Source organism: Columba livia, unplaced genomic scaffold (genome assembly GCF_036013475.1).
Source record: "Columba livia isolate bColLiv1 breed racing homer unplaced genomic scaffold, bColLiv1.pat.W.v2 Scaffold_83, whole genome shotgun sequence".
In the NCBI taxonomy this organism is placed as follows: domain Eukaryota; kingdom Metazoa; phylum Chordata; class Aves; order Columbiformes; family Columbidae; genus Columba; species Columba livia.
In genome coordinates this window covers 249349-271541 of record NW_027043811.1, presented here as the reverse complement: position 1 = coordinate 271541, position 22193 = coordinate 249349, and the positions used below count along the sequence as shown (strand labels likewise).

The 22193-nt window shown below is 42.3% G+C and overlaps 1 protein-coding gene and 1 long non-coding RNA gene across 2 annotated transcripts in view; one reads left to right on the top strand and one right to left on the bottom strand.

Annotated features, from left to right (window-relative positions):
- Positions 1-22193, bottom strand: part of LOC102086866 (ovostatin) — a 112093-nt gene that overhangs the window by 63219 nt on the left and 26681 nt on the right. The window contains exons 2-3 of the mRNA XM_065048472.1: positions 15324-15434; positions 11196-11253 (exon numbers count right to left, since the gene is read on the bottom strand). The gene's annotated coding sequence lies outside the window, so the exon portion shown is untranslated. The remainder of the gene's footprint in view (positions 1-11195; positions 11254-15323; positions 15435-22193) is intronic.
- LOC135578160 (uncharacterized) lies at positions 15724-20375 on the top strand. The gene is made up of 4 exons (XR_010469502.1): positions 15724-15979; positions 17138-17292; positions 19065-19183; positions 20237-20375. It is a non-coding gene; the product is annotated as an uncharacterized LOC135578160 (long non-coding RNA).

Genomic DNA, 22193 nt, shown 5'->3' with positions numbered 1-22193 from the left:
CGATCGGGAGAAAAAGAAGGACAAAGAGAAGAGAGTTGGAAAAATTAAAAATATTTTACTAATGCTACTAATAAGAATAGAGAAATAATACAAAATATACAAAACCAATCTTGAAAGTCTCAGCAACTGCAGAGCCAGCACCCAAAGTCCTGGATTGGACTCTGCAGCCAACCGGAGCTGGATTCAGTCTGTCACTAGGCCTCATTTTGCAGGGAAGACTAGCAAGGTCCTCTCCAAATGTCAGCCATAAGCAAAAAGGGAAAAAGGGACGAGATCCTCGTGATCTCCCACTTTTATATGAAGTATTCACGTGAACGGAATGTTATACACAGCTGGTCAGTTTCTTGGTCACCTGTTTCTCGTTGCCCCTCTCACGAGATGTCCATCCATGCTTATCAATAACTTCGCATTCCATTGCTATGTTTACCAAAACATGTATCTGGTTCTCCAGGAAAATGCAGCTAATATGAAGGCTTTAGCTGACAGGCAGATTCACTAAAAGAGAAACTTGTTTTTTAACAAATCCAGGACAATGAGAAGCTGAAAAGTCCTTGACTACTTAGCAACAACTAAAACGCCAGTGTATTATCAACATTATTCTCATTCTAGATCCAAAACACAGTACTATACCAGCTACTAGGTAGATAATTAACTCTATCCCAGCTAAAACCAGGACAGTTACTTATACTGTAACAACTTACTTGTTAAACTCTGTAGATTGTATCCTGAACAAACAAGAACATGCAACTGGCCCTTAAGACCTTTGGCTAAAAATAGTTTACTGAGAGCATATTTAGGGCTCATTTAGAAAGCTAGTTTAACCTTTTGAGAACTCCTGACCCAATCTAACAATGTCATGGAAAGAAAAGGCTGTGGTATCAAATGCATAATGGCAAAATCTTGCCTGTTCAGCATGTTCTGCAAATTAAGTGCTCCTCAGGAATCACTGTCATGCAAGACAACTTCCAGTGAACGGAGGACAGTAGAAGCATGACTTCAGAAATCCATACAGGATAGCAGTATTTGGAACTCTCCTTCCTAGGCAACTGCTTGAACACAGATTTCCTTCTACTGTGCCATTTTTGTCCCCTCTAGAACGTAATCTTTCTAGGATTTCCAGCTCCTTATGGTGTTTTTTAAGAAGTGATTAGGAGGATGCCGACGCAGTCAGACCTGCAACAGGCATCAGTATGGTGATACCAGTATGCTTGATACGTCTGCCTCAGATATCCTCCTGTTACCCATTGAAAGCACCCTGCTCTTTCCGTATCTTTCCGACTGAACAAGTTGTTTTGACATGTGTCAGAACAACATGTTTACTTTATGGTCCTGATTAGGTTGTGGTAATCGAGGGGAGGGATGCCCATCAGGTACTCTTGGGCAGCCCAAATAATGATTTGCATACTTGATTATCCCATTCCTTGTCCATCCCATTCTCCGCTGCAATTTCCTCCATAGGTCTCCATGGAGATGCCTGCTTCCTCCTGCTCCTAATTACTTTTTCTCACTTTTTCTCACTGATCCCAATATTAATATGTGTGTTACCTAACTTTAGATTTATGATACTGTTATCTAGGTAATTTTTGCCTTATATGTTATTACTGATATAATCTAATGATGGCTGGCTTTGCAAAATTCTTGCCACCAGTGCTTCCCTCCAATTATCGGTGAAGTGCAATGATTTCTCACTTAAACTGCCCCTTAATAACCTGAGAAATCCAACCATTCTTCATGGTGATGTCTGTAACTCTTCTCAACCTCCCACGCTGTTTCTTGCTATGTCGGGCAATTTCTCATGCCATAGCCAGTAGTTTCTGATGCCTTGGTTGTTAGTTTAACCTCAGGGCAGGGCATAGTCAGCAGCCTGCATGTGCCTGCAGCCCTAGCAGTTGACATGAGAGTTTTTCAAACATAAACGCGCCCCCAAGAAGAGGCAGCACAGGTCCTGGGCTGAGAGTCCACCACATCTGCAATCTGAGGATGCAGCAGAGGGAACAGTTTCTCAGCCTCCCCCCAAACCAGTATGACAGAATTCTTCCTGATTTCTTCCTGGAAACTGGATTTCCTCATTTCTTCATTGCACAAATTCTGCTGGTTTTGGTGTTCTCCATGTGCTCTCACTGGCAGTATTCATATAGTGGTGATAATAAGGGTAGATTGTTCCCTCATTTCTCCATGTACTCCTTCCCCTCTGCTCTGCCCTTCTCAGAGACATAGTATACCTTTGTCACCACCCCCAGCATACTTTGTAAGAAACCAAAAGGTCCTTTCCTTCATGGGACATCCTATCTAGATTTTTTTTTTGCCTCGGCTTTTGGTACACCACCAATTGCATACTCTTGAGCACCAGTTGGTTACGATCTTTGTCAGTATCCAGGCCCTTGCAATTATGTCATCATAAACCACAGCTTCCGCCTTCTGCTTGCAACTTTTTCAGCATGGACTGAATTTCTGTTCTCAGTAACAGAGACATGCATCATTTATCTTTCTGCAAGTAGAATAAAACTATCCATTTCGTCTGTGTTCTGGCAGCACATCTTAAGCTGGTGTGTGCCAGGAACTGCATAAACACTTATTTTTCTCATTTGTGCTTTGCCTGTATTTTGGTCCTTCTGCTTCATTCTGCTTTCTTCCCTTCTAATTCTCAACAGCATTCTAAAGATCCTTCCATTGAGAGAAGGTGGAAAGCCTTCTCCACTTGTGTGTCTAACTTAACTGTGGTTATTTAGCACTTTGGACGTGCCTCCATCATCTACTTGCAGCTCAAACCCCGGGTATATCCTGAATGAGGGTGTTCTGATTTCTATCACCTACGCAGTGGTAACTCACTTGCTGAAACCACCAGTGTACAGCCTGTGGAAGAAAGATGCACAAGTAGCATCCCCCAAAAAAAGCTTTCTTGTGAAAAACAAATCTTTGGAGCCCATGAAATTTAGCAGGGAGTAAATTTGAAAAATCCGTACAGATGGAAAACCTGTATTTCAGTTAGCTGAGAGGTGTGATGCAATCTTTTTCCTGACCAAAACTTTTGAGACAAACAAAGGAAAGCTGTGTGGAGAAGGCAGAGAAGCAGTGTAGTAGAAATGGGCAGCAGAGACCTACGGTGGTCTTCCACAGTACGGGTCAGAAGCAGCAGTGGGCAGCTTTCCATCTGCAGAGTATCTGGGGAGGGAGGGGAGGTGTCAGGTCCTGCTTCCACACAGCCTGAGACAAAGAAAATGGGTAAAACAGATCTGTTGAGGCATGTATAGTGGCTAATTCATGTCTCACAGATAGGCATCCTGCATGACTGATTCACAGTGCAGCCAGGTAGGTGTATTACTGCTGTCTTCCCTAGGCTGAAAGATAAAGCATTGCCTTGTAGAAAAGTTGTGTGATTAAACACTCATCCCCACAAACACAATGAATGGAATTAAGAAGAAGGAACAAGAGCAGGTGGGGAAACCCTGGTAACCTGACAACGGCTACACAAAGCACCTTGACCTGGGTCCTCCCAGAGCTGCCACAGTGACCATTGTGGAGGACTGAGACCCACCAGGTGAGTCAGTGGTAGGGACTCACAGACTGCCTAGGGCTACAGAACTCATTACTGGATCATGGGAAGAGCATTTTGAGATTGTGTGAGACATTTTACAGGATATTTAGGGTAAGAATCAAAGGTGTTAATGGAGGAATCAAGGTGCTTTAGGGAGGAACAATTGGAAAAGAAAAGGTGTCATGAAGGCACCCCAAAAGTCAATTTAGGCAGACAATAAGCTCCAAACAGACTTCATTTTAACCAGAGCTGTTTAGCAGATAAACAACTAGAAACTAGGTTTATACAAAATTATTCAGCACTCCAACAACATTACAAAACACAGGTTCAGATACCAGTTAGGAGTTCAGTTACTACACAGCTGATTCAAAGTCAGGGGATCAGATCCCAAAACTCTAGGGTAATGATTCAAAATGCGCATCTTCGCGCTCTTACAAAGTGAGGACTGTCAAGGGTACCCAGAAGATTGCTTACCAGTTTGGCAATGTGTATCAGTCCTCACAGATTGATCCTTAGATGGACAGACTAAGGAGGACAGTCTTTCACTGAAGACCCACTGCTTTGAGGAAGACCACCTCAATAGGGGTCTCCAGTGTGGGCTCCATTTATACCCTAGTTGAATCTGAGCTGTGGCCATTTATTTTAGTTGTCCAGAAACTTTTCTCAGTCAAGGCATCTAATTGGTCAAAGGCCCTGTCTGTCAACCAAGGGGCATGTGCATGACTATAGTGGTCCATCAGCCTGTTGCTTTCAGGGATGGGAGGGAACTGCATCTGCCACAAAGGAAAAATGGGATAAAAGGGGCTGGTTGTTTGTGAACAGTACACCTGTCTGGCCATGCCAGGTCACTGCAGTCTCTTCTGTCATCTTATTAAACTCTTGTTCCTGACTCTTCTGGGTGATTTGCTGTCTATTCTGTGTGCACCTATGTGTGTGGAGGTCTGAGTGCCAGTCACTGGTGAGTGACCCCTGGGTCAAAAAGGGTCTTGAGTGTCAGATGCCAGCAACTAGGGAGACTGGAGAGTGTGCCTATGGCGTGGGTGTGGCTGTGTGCATGTCAGTGTGTAGTCACTAGCTGATATCGGGCTGGACCAGCCATCAAGGAGGATAAGAGGTTTGACAGCCAGGTATTGGAGTGGCTCTAAGTCTGAACTGGATACTGGAGAGGCCAGAGGGTCTGAGAGCCAGATACTGGACGAATTAAGAGGTCCAAGCCACCTAACGGAGAGACTGGTCAGCTACTGGGAAGGCCACTTGTTTGTGTATGTGTGTGGATGAAACCAGGAGACCAGGAGATCCAGGAGCCAGTTACTGAATAGATTAAGCATAGATTGAGGCCAGTTATTAGAGGGATCCATATGGTGTCCGTGCATACATGTGTGTAGGTCTGAATACCAGCAACTGGAATGGCACTGCAGCTCATGGGGTCTTTTCTGTTGAGATACCAGAAACTGAGGAGACCAGGAGATCCCCGAGCCAACTACTGATTAGACTGGCTGTCTCAGATCAGCTACTGAAGAAATCTATGTTTTCATATGTATGTATATGAAAATATGTAAATATTATAAATATTAATATTTTACACACAAACACCTATTTCCACTAACAAGTTTTCAGCCTGACCAGCTCGAGAGGTTGTCACAGATGTACATCAAAACTAACCCAAAGAAAGGGTAAACTCAAACAAACTTTATTTCATCACAAAACTGAAACCAAACAGAAACCAATGAATAAAGGGAGTAATCCAAACTCAAACAACACTCCGACAACTTTTAACACACTACAAGTTTGGCGTACCAGTCAGGGAGATTATTGCTGCACAACAGCTCACAAGAATGATGATCCAAAGTGTGCATGTACTCGCTCTCAAAGGGAAACTCTCACTCTAGGGTACCCAGAAGATAGAATCACTCACCTGGTGGTGTGGGTGGTGACGGAGCATCCAGGGGGACTCGAGGGCTCACTCAAAGATATATTCAGAAGAAACCACCACTCACCAAGAGGAGTGGGACAGGGGCTGGTGAAGACACTCAGTCCCGGGACATTTCCTTGGATGGTGTCCCAGTTCCAAAGGGAGAACTTTTTATCACAGCCCTACTGCTCCAAGGCAAACCAGTCAAAGGGGTTCTCCAGCAGGGGCCCCATTTACAAGCAGGTTGGATCTAAGCTGTGGTCATATATGGGCATGGTCCAGAAGCTTCCCTGGGATGAGGTGCCTCATTGTCTGAGGACTCTGTTTTTTGACCAGAGGGTCCTGCCTCTCCTGCTCCCCCAGCTGAGGGGTGTGCGTGCCTGGAGTCACTGTGCCCTGAGAGTTACATGGAGGTTGGCAACCCACCAAAGTGCATATGTGACAGCAGCCATGGTGGGGTGAAGAAGGCATGAAAATAAGGGCATGAAAGAGCCAGTGGCTGCCATGTTGAAAGCCCTGGACCTTACCAGGGCTGGTACAGCTGCCACAGAGGGGAATAGGATGAGGCCATAGGTGCTGCTCATGTTTATGTGAGTGCTGTTTTCTGTTTGTGCGAATCTGTTGCCACCTGTGCATACAGGTATGTATGTATCATGTATACATGTGTAGGTGTTCCTGCTAATAATCCATTCTCAGTGTTCCTACTGCCTGGACCTGGGGACATGGAACTCTAGTAGCCTAGGCTCTATTGGGTTGCCAGAGTCAGCAACCCCAGTGTCAAAACCACACTTGATTCTGAATTCAGCTGGTGCAAACTGTCAGGGAGCAGCAAGGGCCAGCCACTCTGCAAGGGCCAGGGTACCGGGAGCTGAGAGCAGGAACACGGCTGGCAGAGGGGATGACTGTGCCAGCATGGCTCAGTCCTGAAGTACCCAAGCAGTGTGAGCAGGGCAGGTCCAGAGGCAGCAACCAGGGTCAGACACTGTACAGTGATCATCAAGCAAGTCTACAGTGATGAGGCAGGTGCAAGGTCAGGCTGGGAAGGCAGGGCACTGGCTTAGATCAATGGGGCTCATGGCCAGACTGATGGTGCAAAAAGCTGAGGTACCAATGAGAAGCCATTTCATCTCCCTTTATCCATCTGAAAGCAATGTGCTCAGCCAGCCAGGAACCCTCACCAAACAGAAGAGTAGCAAAGACTTTGGCAGAAAACCAGGAACCTTCAAGGGTATCTACCAGTGGGGATGCAGAACTTGGGTTGTTCTCACATGTCTGAGGTATTGCCTCCCTTCTCCTTTCTGTGTTCCTCAGGTCCTCCAGTGCTACTTCTTGCTACTTGTGGTTTGTTCAAGGAGAAAACAAGGTTTCTGAGAGCCTGCTTTGTCCTGAGCCTTTCCAAGGTGCTCCCACTTGCACTCCCCTTATTGTAATAACCATATGGTAATGGTTGCCAGGGCCTGCCTGCATCAACATAACATTAGAAGAACTAATTTTCTTTCAGATATTGTCTCCTATTCCCCCTCGGGACTGTGCAGGAAGGACATGAAGGTTCCTTTGCTCCTCCAGAAACATTTACCCTCACCATCCCTCACAGCCTGATGGTGCAGAAGGCTGAGGCTGCCCACCCTTTTGGGGGCAGATCCCTTCTTCCTCTCTCAGCTGCTTTCAGACGAAGTGCAAACCAGAGCTGGAAGCAGGTGGTGCCTGTCAGGACCAGTTGCCCTCCAAGCAGGTTGCTGCCCTCTTTCTCAGCAGGGGCAGCCCGCAGCCTCACTTTGAAGAGCTTTATGCCCATGCCCAGCTGTGTGCCCTTGTCCAGCCAGGAGATGCTAGTCCAACACACAGCACAAAAGGTGTCATGTCCTGGCCACAGCAATATGATGTCATTGATTTCTTGTAGCACTCTCTAGACAGGGTCCAGGGAGGGCTAGCATGCATGCGTGCCCTGAGAGGAGGACATCCACCTTTGATCTGGCAGGATGTTTCCTGCCCACATGTCCCATTCCGCCTTCCCTCTTCCTGCCTGTCCCCCAAGGCCCAGGGAAGCTGCTTGCTATGGGGTACAACTAGACTGCAACTTGAAGGACCCCAAAGAGGACCTTCCAGCTGGCAGAACAGGCTGCAGTAGTCCAAGAGTAAAAGAACATTGCTTCTGCTCTGGGGCTCAAGTGTTCAAATACCAAAACAAATCCATGGACCCTGAGCAGTCCCTCTGCAGATACTTCCCTGCCAGGGCAGTGCGCAAGTGTTGCTGTTTAAGTGAATTGCCCCACTCCAGGGTGCACTCTCCCAGTGGCCAAGAGCCAGTTGCTGTCTCCTGGGCTTCCTCTTCACACTTCACTACTGAAAACACACAGGGCATGCCTCAGACAGAATATGGTATTGCAAGAGCTTTTATTGTGCCCTTAGACCATACTCCTGGATTTGGCAAAGGCCTTGCACATGGGACAGCTTTTGCCTTGCCTTGCCTTGCTGATGTGGGACAAGAGTTTCTGCTTTCTTTGCACTTGAAGGTGATACTCTTATGTGCAATCCTTCTTATGGCTGACTGTTTAATATTCCTCTTCCTGAGAGGTGAGGCAACTGATTTCTTTCTTTGGTGTACTCCTGCCTTGCAGATGGTGATGCCTACCATCTGTTTCTTAAGTGTGGAATATATTTTAACAATCTGTAGAATATGCCATGGAGAACTGCACTGGTTTGCTTTGCTTTGAAACTTCCTTGTTTGTGTCTACAGTCTCATATGTCAAATACTAGAGCACAGCAACCAGACAGACACACTGGGCCCCAGGCCCTATACCTGCTGCCTGTTTCCCTTTGCACAGCTGCCTGTCTTTGTGGGTCACACAGCCCTGGAGGAGCTGCTCATCTTGGTCTTCTCTCTCTTCAAAATGACCTGCAAAAGGCAGTTTCATGTCCTGTCTCCTTCTCGGGTGTTTTGCAAGATAGTGCTCTGTAATCATACTTTCTTCAGCTCGTCTTGATATTTCTTTGTGGGTTTTGTCTTTCCTGACTTTCTTTTCTGGTGTGACTGATCTGAGAATTGCTTTCTTTGCTTACTTTCTGTCTCAGCCTTGTAAAATATATTCTTGCATAATACAATTTTTAGTTTAAAACGTGGTGAAGAATAAAGCTAACAGTACACACCAGTGCCTACAACATACAGAGTAACCCAGATGTACAAGAGAAAACATCAACTGAAGTAGTTAATCAACAGGTCAATCATCAGAGCTGGAAGCCCTCAAACTTTACAACCGTTAAGTTCCAGCCTTTGATTGTTAGTCTTGGTTTCTCAGACTCGAACATCATTAGAGCTGTGGCTTCAAGCCTTTAGAACCTTGGAAAGTCATAATGTGATTTGGTAATTTGCAACAGGGTTATTTTAAATGGCAGCAGGGCCTCACACTTGCTGAATTGTCTTCTAGAACTGAAGAGCAGGATGAAATATGTTCTTGCTATTAAGCAGTGTTCAGAAATACAAGGCCAACCTTAGCAGTAAGGACTGAAACCCTTTCTCTCTACCGTTGGTTCTTTTCCATATGATAGAATAAACCAGAAATAACAATGACTCTGTCTGCTCTAATAAACTGCCCATGTCACACTGTGGTGCCCTTAGAGGGAGTGAGAAGCAGAAGAGCTGAAAGTGTCCTCTCCTGCTCCTCCAGCTGTGGTCACTGCCTGTATAGATGTCAGATCACACAGACCTAAACATCTCATTCTCCACTGATGTTTAGTCCTCCTTTCTCTATGAGAGACCAACCTTTTCCTTTTCCAGACAGCATTCTGTCAAACTAAATGAGATAAGACTTTTAGTCTTTCTCCTGTAAGAGAGGACTCACATTCCTGTCACTAGCACAGCATTTTTCTGCACTCTAGTTTTCATTTACCTTTTCTGAACAGAAATGCTCTAGCCGTAAAGGCATTCTAGATGAGCCAAGCCTGAGCACCAGCTTGTCTCTATTTCTGCTAGGAACACATTTCCCAAAGTTTATCGTGCTCACAGGATGCAAATGGTCCATACACATCCTGTGACCAATTTCACAGTCATTTCCACAACGTGAAATTGTTGTTCCAAGCAGTCACTTTATCTCTGACTATTCCAAGCTCATGTTGGAGTAAGCTGCCTAAATCAAACCAATGCTGAAATTCTCACATTTATGCCATTTTTTTAATGCTTCAAACAGACAGAAGTTTTCTCACTCTGTATAAGGGTCAGTTGACACAGCTGACAAGGACTCATACTACAATAGGATGACTACATGGGGTTTCTGTTAGAATCTTATCTACTTTCTTCATTTAAGACCTTACATACGTTTTTTCTTAAACAGTATAATTTCTGATTTTCTGAAGCAATAGTCAAATATTAAATTATAATACACAATAAAAAATTAAGCAGGATATAATTATACTGATTCTTGTTTTTCTTAATGACTACATGAAAACGTTATAGTGTTCAGAGGTGATGGGTGCTGGCTTGCCTCCCTTCAGTCAATAAAGATCCTCTGAAAGCTGAAATCCTAAGAGAGGATGTAGAGTGAAACTTTCAAAATCTCCAGAATTATTTGCAAAGCTGATGGATCATTTTAGGTATTTACAAATAAACTTGTCTTACCAATGACACTTTGTAAACAAGCACACTTGTGGAACAAAAACAAACAAACAAACAGAAACAAAACAACAAAGAAACAAAAAAAATCCAACAAACAAACCCAAGACAGGGTGATTTTTAGTAGAGTTTGGTTTCTGGAAACCTTGGCTAGTTTTTGGATATTTTAAATTAAATAATTTTTTAAATGTTCCATCTACATAGCTTTTACATAGTAAAATACATATTCAATCTACATAGTATTTTAGCAATCTAAGTCTCTTTTGTTAATTTAGACTAGTCATTCTGATTTTGGCTTTGATATAAAGAATAATGCTTGGTTAGTTTTCTCAGTAAAATGGAAAATGAAGGCCTAAGTCTCAGTTATGCAGGTCCAGAAGTACAAAAGAGGATTAGTTTATATTCCTGCTCATTTTTAGAATGCTTTACACTTCTAACGTAGGGTAGAATAGCGTATGTAAGCCTCACATCCGTTAATACTAATCACTCAGGCAGTAATGTGCATGTGTAATCTGCTTCTGTTCCATTCATCGTTTTTGCTAAATTGTACAAATTGTACCAGAAACTCCAGACATCCTGCTTTCATCATGCACATTTAAGGTTTCATAATGGTGGAAATTGTGAAATTGTGGAAATTGTGCTGAAAAATCTCATGAAGAGGGGTTTAAAACTCCTTGGATATCTAGACTCCTGCTCCTGTCTTCGTTAAGGAGTATGTCTGTCTGCCTTTCTACTCCAGGTAGAATCACTGACATTTGGGCATCAAGAGAATATTTTGCTCTTGCTCAAGAAGATCCTGTCTCATGGTCACAATTATGCCAGCTGTTATAAAACTTGCCCTAGACAATTCTTCAGATAATAGCAATAGTTCAGCAAAGCCCTGCCCTACCGGGATAACAAAGAACTGCTGTTCTCCAGAGAAATGCAGTGACCAATAGACTCACAGGAGGCACACAGCAGTAGAGCAGGTGCCCAATTTCTCATGCAAGGAAACATGGACTCCCTGCTTGGCTAACCAAATCTCCCTGTCATTTTTTTTTTCCTCTGTAGCATTGTTCGTTCACCTCAGAGAAGGGTAGTTTCTACAGCTGTGTCCATCTCTGTGAGGGACAGATATGAAATGTATTTTCTTGAATACTCACTTTTCTGTGCAGTCTCAAGTTCTGAGTATTAGTGTATGCTTTTCCTCATGCCATAGATCTGAAGAAGAAATGAAGAGAAAAGAAAATTATTCCAGAAATGGAAATAAAACATTAATGTCAGAAAAATGAGTGGAAGAAAATATATTCTGAGGTGTAGCCTTTGTCAACAGGTCCTTCTGGCTTGTAGCTGTGAGCTCACAGGCCAAACAATCACTTAGGAAGTTGGCATGGAAGGCAAGAGCCAACACCCTGACATAACCTAGATGAAGTGCCAACCTCAAGCACAAGTGCTTATTTCTTTTGGATGGGAGCACAATTTGCCAGCTTTAAGATGCAAGTTGACCTTCTGGTTTGCTTTGAGCACATTTTGTTAGGAAACAGAAACCAGAGTATCATCACAAATCTGCTGCTGAACATGGATGCTCATACTAAAGGACAGCTGCCTCAAAGCTGTAAATCATTTTATTAAATTCTGTGTTTCATGCCTGAACTTGATATAATCGGGGATTAAATGTTGTCTATACAAAAGAAGAGTTCTAATGAAAAAAGAAGTTATACAGAAGTGGCTGCATTTTCTTCAGTAATGACCGTCAGAAAGGGCAGAAGTGAGGTAAAGAGGAAGAAAGAGAATATAGCAATGAGTGAGAGATGAACATTTTCTTGGCAATACTGTGACTGAGGAAGCTCAGATGTATCTTGATGTCTCTGCTGCTTCATTTGTGTCTGCTAATTTATAAGGAAACTTTGCAAAGGAGTAGATTTTCTTCCTAGCTTGCTAGCTGCAAATGCCAGATCTTTTTCTGCCTTTTTGTTCTGATGCTTTCTACCAGCTATGACAGAAGAAATAATATATGCCAATCTGAAATTTGAAAACAGTCATGAGCTGGATAATATCAGAGAGCCTGGAAATACTAAGGAAAAAGGTATAGTATCTGTGAAGCTTTTATATTTTATTCCTGCTAAAGTAGATGGGATGGGATGGGATGGGATGGGATGGGATGGGATGGGATGGGATGGGATGGGATGGGATGGGATGGGAAGGGAAATACTTTTAATTAGATGCTCAAAGGGCCTTTATTAACTTTGTTACTCTCAGAAAAATTATACTAGTTATAAATGTATTCTGGTTCTTGTTGCTATAATTTCTGCCTGAACTTTTTAGGGTTTGAAAGGCATACCTAAAATAGTAATCTTATTATTTCAGGGAAAACCATATTACTGAGAGTTATTGTAATCTCCACAAATAGTCCTAATTGTCTAAACCTCAAAAGAATTAACTTGAACTAATTTTAAAAGTGAATGTGTTCCATTTAATTTCTCTGTGCTTTTACATTCAAGTTTAGAACTGAATTAGCTTTAACTGACTCACTTTATTTCACTTCTGAAGTTCTAGCCACAATTAAGGCACTGGTCTTTGAAATGGCTATATCTGTTAAAGGACTGAATGCTTTTTAAATACTGTATTTTCAATACTAATTTAAAATTAATTTTACTTAATTTGTGTTAAATTGCTAAAGAGTACCTGTGAAGAAGAGCTCTAGATTTGAGCGGTGCAACTCATGGGAAAAGAGACCATAGAAAGTACTACATGTTTGTGGGGATCACACTCTGGAGAAGAGGTTTACAGGCAAGAGGACAACTTGCTTGTGGTTCAGAAGGAATTGTCTGGGCAGTTCTGTGTCAAAGAATGGTTTTGAATGCTGCTATGTCATTGAACACTATGTGTTTTCAACATTATGTTAAGTAATGGGTTTGAACATTGATGAAATATAACTCTGGGGCTAAAAAAAAAAAAAAAAAAAAAAAAAAGGTAAAAATAAATCTGAACTGTCTTTGTGTTAAGCTCTGGGTTTCTTTTCCTGTAGCGTTCAATAATACCAGTATCCTCATGTCTCCAGATATCCCATGTCTGTGTTCCAGGGCAGACAACACATATTTCATTATGAGAAAGCACCATTCTGAGAGGGCACAGAACAGTCTGTGCATCGTTTCATAAACAACAAATTGAAAAAACAACAATGAATAAATATATCCATTTCTGGACCATGGGAGTACTGTACATGAAGGAGTACAGACCAAGGCCCCTTCTGCTGTGCTAGATCTAGCACAAGCAGTGAGAGGTTACGAAGTACAGTACAGTAAAAGTTTCCTAACTTTTACCTAAAGAATAGGTAAACAATTTAAAGAAATACTTGATTTATTTATACTATACTTCAAATAAAACAGCCACAGCTAAAACTAAAAACCAGTGCTTGGTCTTGATTCATATTGCTGCCCAGAAAATATTTTGTATTTGTTTATGAAATTTCACTGTCAAATTACAGAATCTTTTTCTTTTCTCATCTAAAAGCTCCAGGAAGCATGGACTAAGCTTTCAGTCTTGAGCTTGGCCTGGGACTTTGTAGCAGTTGGAACAATTTATTTTTGCCCTTTAGTTCCAATTCATATGAGTCTATTCAACAGCCTGCCTCAAGGAGTCAGATTTCTCTTACCGTTGTTCACCAGGCACCTAATATTCAGTATTCAGAGCATGTACAGAAGCACTTTGACCCTAAAAATGTCCACATAGCCCAGCAGTCAACGTATCCTGAAGTGTTGTTAGATTCTATAAGGTATGTGATTCTCCTGTGCAGGCTTTATCTCGGAGTGTACCTGTCATATAACTGTGAGAATAACCTGGGAAAATAATGCACAAGGGAGGTGTTCTTTCTCTTCCTGATGAGTCTAGGTATTTCTCTTTTATGCAATACAAAGCAGTTGGAGCACTTTCCTTAGGCTGGGGTTGCATACTGTGATGAAATGCAGTTGCAGGGAGAGTGACAGATGTAATACTTATTTAGCGAGAGTTTTGTCAGTGTCGCTTACAGCATTGTCGTTTTAAAGCTGAGGAAGTATGGGCTGGATGGTAGACTGTTAGGTGGGTTGAAAACTGACTGGACTACTAGGCTCGAAGAGGACTAACGGTTCAATGTCTGTTTGGTGGCAGAGTCTCTCAGCGGTTCCTGGGGCTTAATACTGAGCCTATATTGTTTAATATCCTCAACAACGACCTGAACAATGACACAAAGTGTGTCTTCAGCACATTTATAATTACACTAAACTAGGGGTGGCAGCTGATGTTACCAAGTGGTAGAGCTTCAGTACAAAGGAACCCTGAGAAACTTGAGGACTGGGTGAGCAGAAATCCCATGAAGCTCCACAAGTTTTTGGGCACTGAGGATCGACTAATCCCAGGCCTTGGTACAGACTGGGAACAGGCAGGCTTCAAAGGCCTCTGCTGGGAAGAACCTGGGTTTTATGGTGAGTGGGAGGTTGAATATAAACCAGCAGTGATCTGTGTCCCCATTCAAGACAACATCCATTGCTCAATCTTTTTTCACCTGTTCATCAGGTGAAATTCATCAACTTGAGTTTCCATTAAGAGAGGTCTTGTACAGCATTCTGCCAGGATCACTTCAGTACAGAAGCTAACCACAGATTATTTGTAGAAGAGGCACACTACAGTTTCCATTCCTGTTCCTTCAGCTTGGCACACTATATTTCACTTTCTACTCCTTCAGGAATACAGTCTCCAGTTTTAAATCACTTTTTCTAGACTAGCTACTTCCTCTCCACATTCCCATTCTACTGCCTTTATTGGATTAACTCAATCTGGTTGCAGCTCTCCACAATGTCCATATAGTGGCAATTTTAATATGTGCGTGAGATTTAGTGCTTCCCTGACAAAAGGAATGCTTTTTCTCCCTCCTTCAATGCATCTTAACCCATGAAATCTTACAGGTCCTATAAACAAAGTATCTTTTGGATGGCCCCCATGCTTAAAATTTCTTTTGCTCAGGAAAAGATTGTTCTTTTTTCTCCTCATTGAGTGCTAATTTATGTATCTAGGCTATAACCCTTAATACAGAAAAATTTGCTGTGAATTCCTAGCTAGAAATCTCAAGCTACCATAAGGGACTGGAGGAGTTTACTATAGCCTTCAGTTTAACCAGATTACCACAGATACATGACACACATAAAAAATTACAACCATACAGTACATATTTGTTTTCGGCTTTCAACAATCAGCTTTCTAGATTTTGCAATATCTTGCTTTCCCGGTATCTTTTTTATCACAGTCCTTCTTACCTTTGAAAGGACCCAGGCTGTCCACATTCTCCACTAAGCTGTTGTGATCTCTCACTCTCTTTGTTTGGGCATCTTTTGCTGGTGCAGAGATTCTTCAACAAAAATATACAACTGTAAAGTAAAAACAGTTATTTATTGACCAGTGCACCACAGAGATGGCTGTGATTTAATGAAGCTAATGTGTTCACTGTTGGCTTAGAATTGCACATCCCTGTCATGACTGAATTATTCCCAGGGCCTTCTACTTCGTCCCGTTCTTGCTGGCCAATAGTCCTGATTTTGCTCACATTGTGCCTGGCATTGTTGGCGGCTCTGGTGACCCTGGCAGTTTTACATAAGTACTAATGTGTTTCTGTTTGCGGGGGGCGGGGGGTGGGGCGGGGCTCAAGCTATCAAATAACATCGGACTGACATCTCTTTCTGTGTCTATCTATAACATCAAACTGCCATGTCTATCTGTGTCCCACCCTTTCTGAAGGACAGCACTGAAAATTTCTTATTGTGAATTTCAGTTTTCCAGATTCCCAAGTATTACAAGACACAACTTAGAGACCTCAAAATGACAAAGAATGAACTGCATGCAAATTTCTCAAGCATGCTACTGGCAATAGGAAATCAACTGTGCTTGGAAGGGGAAACCAACCTTAAAAATAATGGTAAATCAACAAGTTTTGATGAGGGCTTATCTTTCAACATGGCAAGGAAGGAAATGAGATGTGTCTACTGTAACTATTCAGGTCTGTCTCCTGAGGTGAGCTTGTGTCTTCTCGGATGTGACTGCATAGAAAGCAGGCGATGAGCATCTCTGCCTCATACAGTGCCTGGAAAGAGGTGCCCAGCCTGGCCACATGTGCACTGGTGTGGGGCCTGGCAGTGGTACCAGGGTTTCAGGATTTAGTTTCCATAAGAAAAGGGTTCTGTGGGTTGCCTTCTGGACATGCCAGTTCCTGACAGCACTCATTCAGAGAACTCTACAACATGCTCATTTGCATCTCATAGACAATTTTACAGTGATGCCTGGGAGTTAAACAACTTACTGCACTCTGGGAACAGCAATCCACACACAAAGTATGCTAGTACCCACCTCAGGTAAGACTGGAGTCTCTCAAAGTTAGAAGTGATGTGTGCTGAAGCATAGCTAAATCAACCAGGGAGTTCACTCCCTGTCTCTTGACTGTGTCCAGTGCAGGTCTGTTTCTGAAGTCAGTTTGCCCAGCTTGGTTATTTAAGTGGCATCTGGCAATGAGCCAGCCACAGAATTAGTTCTCTTCAGAAGTTATAGTCTGAGGAGTAGGACATCGGACAAAGGCATCCTACTGTGACTGTTAGGAGAGGTGATTTCATTTGTCTGGACATTGTTCCACAGACAAGTTAATTGCCTATAGGTCTCCCTTTTAGTCAATGAAGAGAAATTAGTAATGCAAAGATACAGTCTGTTTCCTCCCAAGAAAGACACCCGAAATGACAGAAAAAGCATGCGTGAAACACGTCTACTTCTATCCATTGACTAAAATGGGCAACCTGATAAGTTGACTTGTATCACCTTTGTAGACTCCTAAAATGAGGCAAAATAAATCCCATTTGCAACTCCTGAATATCCTCTCAGTGCTAAAGGAATGGGAGAGATAGTGGGATGATTCAGTTTTCATCTCTTTCATTACTTTCACCTTCTTGGACCACAGTGGGATTTTGACTGAATGAAGATTGTCTCAAACATCTACAGTCCCTACAGATCTTGTTGTCACAGGCCAACAGTGATGTTCTTGGAGGGACAGCCTGGGAACAGAAATGAGGTAATGGTTTTTCTTTTCCAGGCCAGAACTGTGTACTCTGCCCTACAAACTGGAATTGGGAAGGTGGCAATACATGTTACTACTACGGCAAGGAAGCAAAGTCATGGGAACAGAGTCGCCAGTTTTGTTCCGCACAAAACTCTACTCTTCTTCTGATAAAAGAGGCAGAGAAGCTGGTATGGACTGGCTTCTTACTCTGTTTAGCATGGACGAAATTTGTGCACCCTATCAGCTACTCAATTCACATGCAATGTTCTTAAATGGCACTGCGGGCAGGAGTTTTTCTACAGTGATTGGGTTGTCCTGGGCAGTGCTAGGACTAGGGTCATCACCACACAAGTCACTGCCCTTCAAGCCCATGGCAGCTGGAGACAGCTCATCTTGCCACGGCTTGCCGTGACTGCCTACTTACTGGGATGACTGGAGAATGCAGGTTCATGGTTGCTTTGTTGAGGGCAATGATTTCACTAATTTAGCAAGTATTAGAGTTCCATACAAGGACTTGGTAAGACATCAGCGTGAAAACCTGGTCTCTCCATAGGCAAACCATAGTCCTCCCCATTTTGTGCAACTTCTTTGCACAAAAGTTGATCTCATCTTTTAAATCAAAACTAAAACACTTGGGAGAGAGTTGCTGAAATCTGGCTCAATCTTTTAATAAATGAAAACAAACTGAGGTGGGAAGAGAAAATGCCAGGTATAGAGCGAAATAGCACTTTTGCCTTTGGATGCCAGCAGACATATTGGCAGGCCGAAGGCAAAAAAGATGCACCAGGAGCTAGAAGTCAGGGATGGGCCTGTCTGCTCTCCAGCACTTGACAAATGCCAGTTCCCCTCTCACTGAGCTGCAGGCTGTTTTCTCCTGAAAGAAAAGAGGACCAGCTTTATTCTCACCCTACCAAACTGGCAACAGTAAAGGTTGTGAGGTGCAGTCCGTTCTAGCTTACTTAATCACAGCATTGAGAGGCATGAGGGAAAAGAGAAAATGGAGAAGTGCACTGGCAGTGACAATAAGGAAGGAGGAGAAAAACAGGGAAAAAAACCAATTCCTATCTTCAGATAATTCCCTCAATCAGCAGTAAGAAAGACAGCATTATTTAAGATTACGTTCTTACCTGTTCTGCTCAGAGTATTTTTTAACAACAAGATATCATTAAATGCTTAATTTTAAGATGTCCTCTGGTTGCCATGGTCCAGGTTTCGGCAATAAGTAAACGATGCTAGAACCAAGTGTGAAAGTTTAGCAAATCAAACCAAACAGCTTCCTGCAGAGGCTTCCTTTTCACTGTTGACAAATGCTAAGGACAGAAAGGGGGGAGAACAATCCAGTGTTTCACCCAGGGGGCTTAGATCAGGTTGATGAGGATGATGTTGCCCTTCAGAGCTATAAATGTATCTTCTCTTCCATTAAAAACAGCTCTACTATCCCTTCTCCTTTCATACTAGACTTTTCCACTAAGAGTAGATATTGTTCTGACAGATTAACAATTTTTGGCACTTTGTCGCGGTTGAGACGGACAAGCGACATGGACCAAGTTCTTTCAAGATGAAAGTAATGGATGCCATTTATTGCTACAAGTGCATTTTTATACAATTCTACCAGTTCATGTGTCTTTTCATTATTGGTTACAAGTTACAGCACTAACATCTCATTGGTTAATTTTTCTATCATCCATGTTATTCTTCTATCCCCTTCTTTCTCACGGGTACATCTCTCCTCTCTCTGGATACTCCTTTACTCCCATCCTTCTCAAGGGTAAATCTTAATATCTCAAGGCTGATCTCTACTCTCATATTTTCTGTCAAGGATTCCACAGACCCGCTGCAGTTTCCCACAGCACTTATGTTCTTTAAGCAATTTCCATCAATGTTTGCAACTTCTGAGCCTAAACATGTATTTGTTATATCTTACTGAATATCTCTTTTGAATTGTGCTTACTCTACGTAGGAACTGGCAAAAAAAAAAAATCCTGAAAGCCAATTCTTGTTTGGATTAACATTTAGAGACAAACAGAGAGACTGGTATTGGGAAGACAACACAGCTCTTACAAAAGAACAAAAGTCTTGGTAAGTGGGCAGCTTTCCTGAAGTACATAAAGTTGGTCCTTGCCCATATGGAACTCCCAGTTTCTCCGACACAAAGGGACCATTGAGCAGCCAACTTTTATGCAGCCAGGACTGCTTGGAGGGTGATCTAAGCAATACTACTGGGCAGGGGGTGGGAAATGTTTATTTTTGCAATTTAGTTTCAGATTGACCATAGATGTTGTATGATTCTCTTGTATTTGACATCTTGTTTCAGTGAGAACACATGGAAAAAACCCCAATGGAAAGGTGTTTCATTTCATGCTTTCTGATTTTATACTCCTTTATTTTTATATAAGACACCGTTCACTCTCTGGAATAGTTTCACTTTGGTTTATCATGTTATTTCAGAAATACAATATATTTTTCTTCTCACTTCCAAACCTGCTTTCGCAATTTTCCTTTTCATTATTAGGCAGTCTCCTCTTAACATTTCTGTTGAAACAGCCACTGACAGTCTCCAGTCAGTACCCAGGAGTTGGCGTTTCTTACTGTCAGGTACAAGAAACGGTTTAGGATCCACTGTAGAGTCTGCAAGGGGTGCTTGTTGGCATGTTCAGGACAGCGTCACCCTCCTAGGAGTTGGTGCACAATGTCACTGAACACTTTATTTCTTTCTTGGAAGTATATATTCTTCGTGAAAGCCACATAAATAATTCTTGCAAAGACAGCTCTTTTTGGAAGGGACAAAGGAGCACCATTTGGATGAGGTAAGATGTAACAGTGAAGATTTTTCTTTCTTAGGACAAGACTGGATAGCGTCTTTCAATACTGTGGATATTTTTATTATCATACCATATATAGCCAACGATGTAAACAAGAGCTCTACTATATCTGTGAAAAGCCTGCCATCCGATTACAGCGACATGACAACCATTGGCAGGAGGACTGGTTTATTAGATCAAAATGACTATGAGAAGCTAGAAGACATTCTGCAAGTTTGGAATATATTATTTTGTATTTCAGGACTATCACATGAGAATGTAAATATGTTGGATCGGACCTATTGTATTTCCCCTTTTAATTCTCTTTCAGACATACGTAAAAATATCTTCATACTAAAGAAATGGGCATGGTGATGGACTCCAGGAGTGACCCAAGTCTGTTGTTCCAGATACAAAACTGCCAAATGATTACTCAGTTTTAACCAATACAAGTGATGGACAAAATGACCAAAAGTGATGGCCAGGAAAAAAAGCACAGTGACTATACAAACATGTAAAGGTACTGCTCCTCTCCCAGCGTCCAATGATACAGTCATAAAAACTGTACAGCTGTCACATAACACAAGTTATGTGGATTAAACATCTCTATTTAGGAGACACTTCTGATGGATTGTTGATCTGATTACTTTGATACACTACTAGACCAAATAATACAACACACAAACACAGTTATCCTCAGGTGGGCCAAGGTGTTCCCAAACTGTATTAATATTCTTGCATTTGCTCTGAAGTGCAGGGATTCATAGTTCTCACAAGTACTTGTGCATGTTTCACATGATAAGATATCCTTCAGTATCCTTCATCTGCGCATGTCTAGTTCTCTTCCATGATCTATAATTCTTCCTGGCACTGTTAGTTCTCTTTTTTCTTTTTTTTTAGTTTTTCTGCTCTTCTTTTCTAATTTTCTACTTTATTGGTCTGTTGCAAGATTGCAGGAATTACACTAGGGTTCAGCCAAAGGTATGAACAGAACCTCCTCTTATGTATTTTTGTGATATTTCCTGGAATGCCATACTTCTACCTTAATGCACTGAGCAAAGGTCTACAAACTCAACCATGGTGAAAATACCCCAAGCACTGTTAAAGAGCAGAATGTCTCCCTCCACATCTCCATAAAACAATGACAGTCAAGCTGAAATAAGACACCTCTGTTCCATAAGAGTGTTTTGATTTGAGAAAGAAGTCCACGAGCTCCTAGCTTGGTCCCCTCTGGAGGCTTGTGTATTCTTTGTGAATTTCATCCCAGATTATTTATCGTAGATCATGTACCACTGGTGTAACAGCTGGGCTTCTAAAGTGTTAGTCCTTCCCTTCAAGTGCTGTTCTAGTGTCTCAGTGATCTCAGCACTACACAGCAGTTTCTGATCACCCACACGAGCATTTCTGGTGTTATTTTCGAATACCAATTTCATGCTCCGTAAACCTTACTGGATTTCTCTTCCTCTCTGCTGTTTACACTCATGACTTGCATGTCTAATGTAACATGTCCTAGCTGCTCCTCTCAGTTCATCTCCCAGTGGTTGCTGTCTTTTGGGGTGAAAATGCAGATTGCTTCTGTCCTGCAGTGCAGACACAGCCTTGGTGACTTCCCAGAGTGTCTCACAGCATTCATACCAGGTACACTGATGTAAGAAATCTCATGTGGAAGGTATCCTGAGTGGTATTCATGGCTCATTCTTTCTTGATAATGAATGGCTTTGCTGTAATTTGGAAGAAAAATTAAAAAAAACAACAACAACAGCACTCTGATCTTCTTCTCTTTTACATTACAGTGACTGTGAGGAAACAGGAAAGATATTTCCAGGATGTTTTTTTCATTAATAAGGCATGCCTAAGAGCAGAGGCATGAATCCTAGGTGTTTCAGCAGTTTGTTGAAAACAAACATAAACTGAGATTGACATCTCCCTGCACTGATAGGCAGGCACAAGGCTACATCATATCTTGCTGTGGCCTTGACATTTTGGGTCAATTTACAGTCAGCCCAAAAGCAATCTCTGGTGCAGTGAATGTATTTGTAACTCTAAAGGCAGGTGGGGTCTGAGTACAGTTTCACAGTGCACCATGCTACTGGAACAGAAAGAGGTAACTTCTTGTCCTCCTCCAAAAATAATGACTGAAACACACACACACACACAAAATTCACCCCAGAGAAGAAAGGAAGGAAAGAGAGAAATCAAGCAGTGTCCTACCATTCACTACAGGCATTTGAGTGCTGCAGCAAAAAACCTTGTCCAGCAAGGGACTAGCAACTAGCAAGGGATGCAAC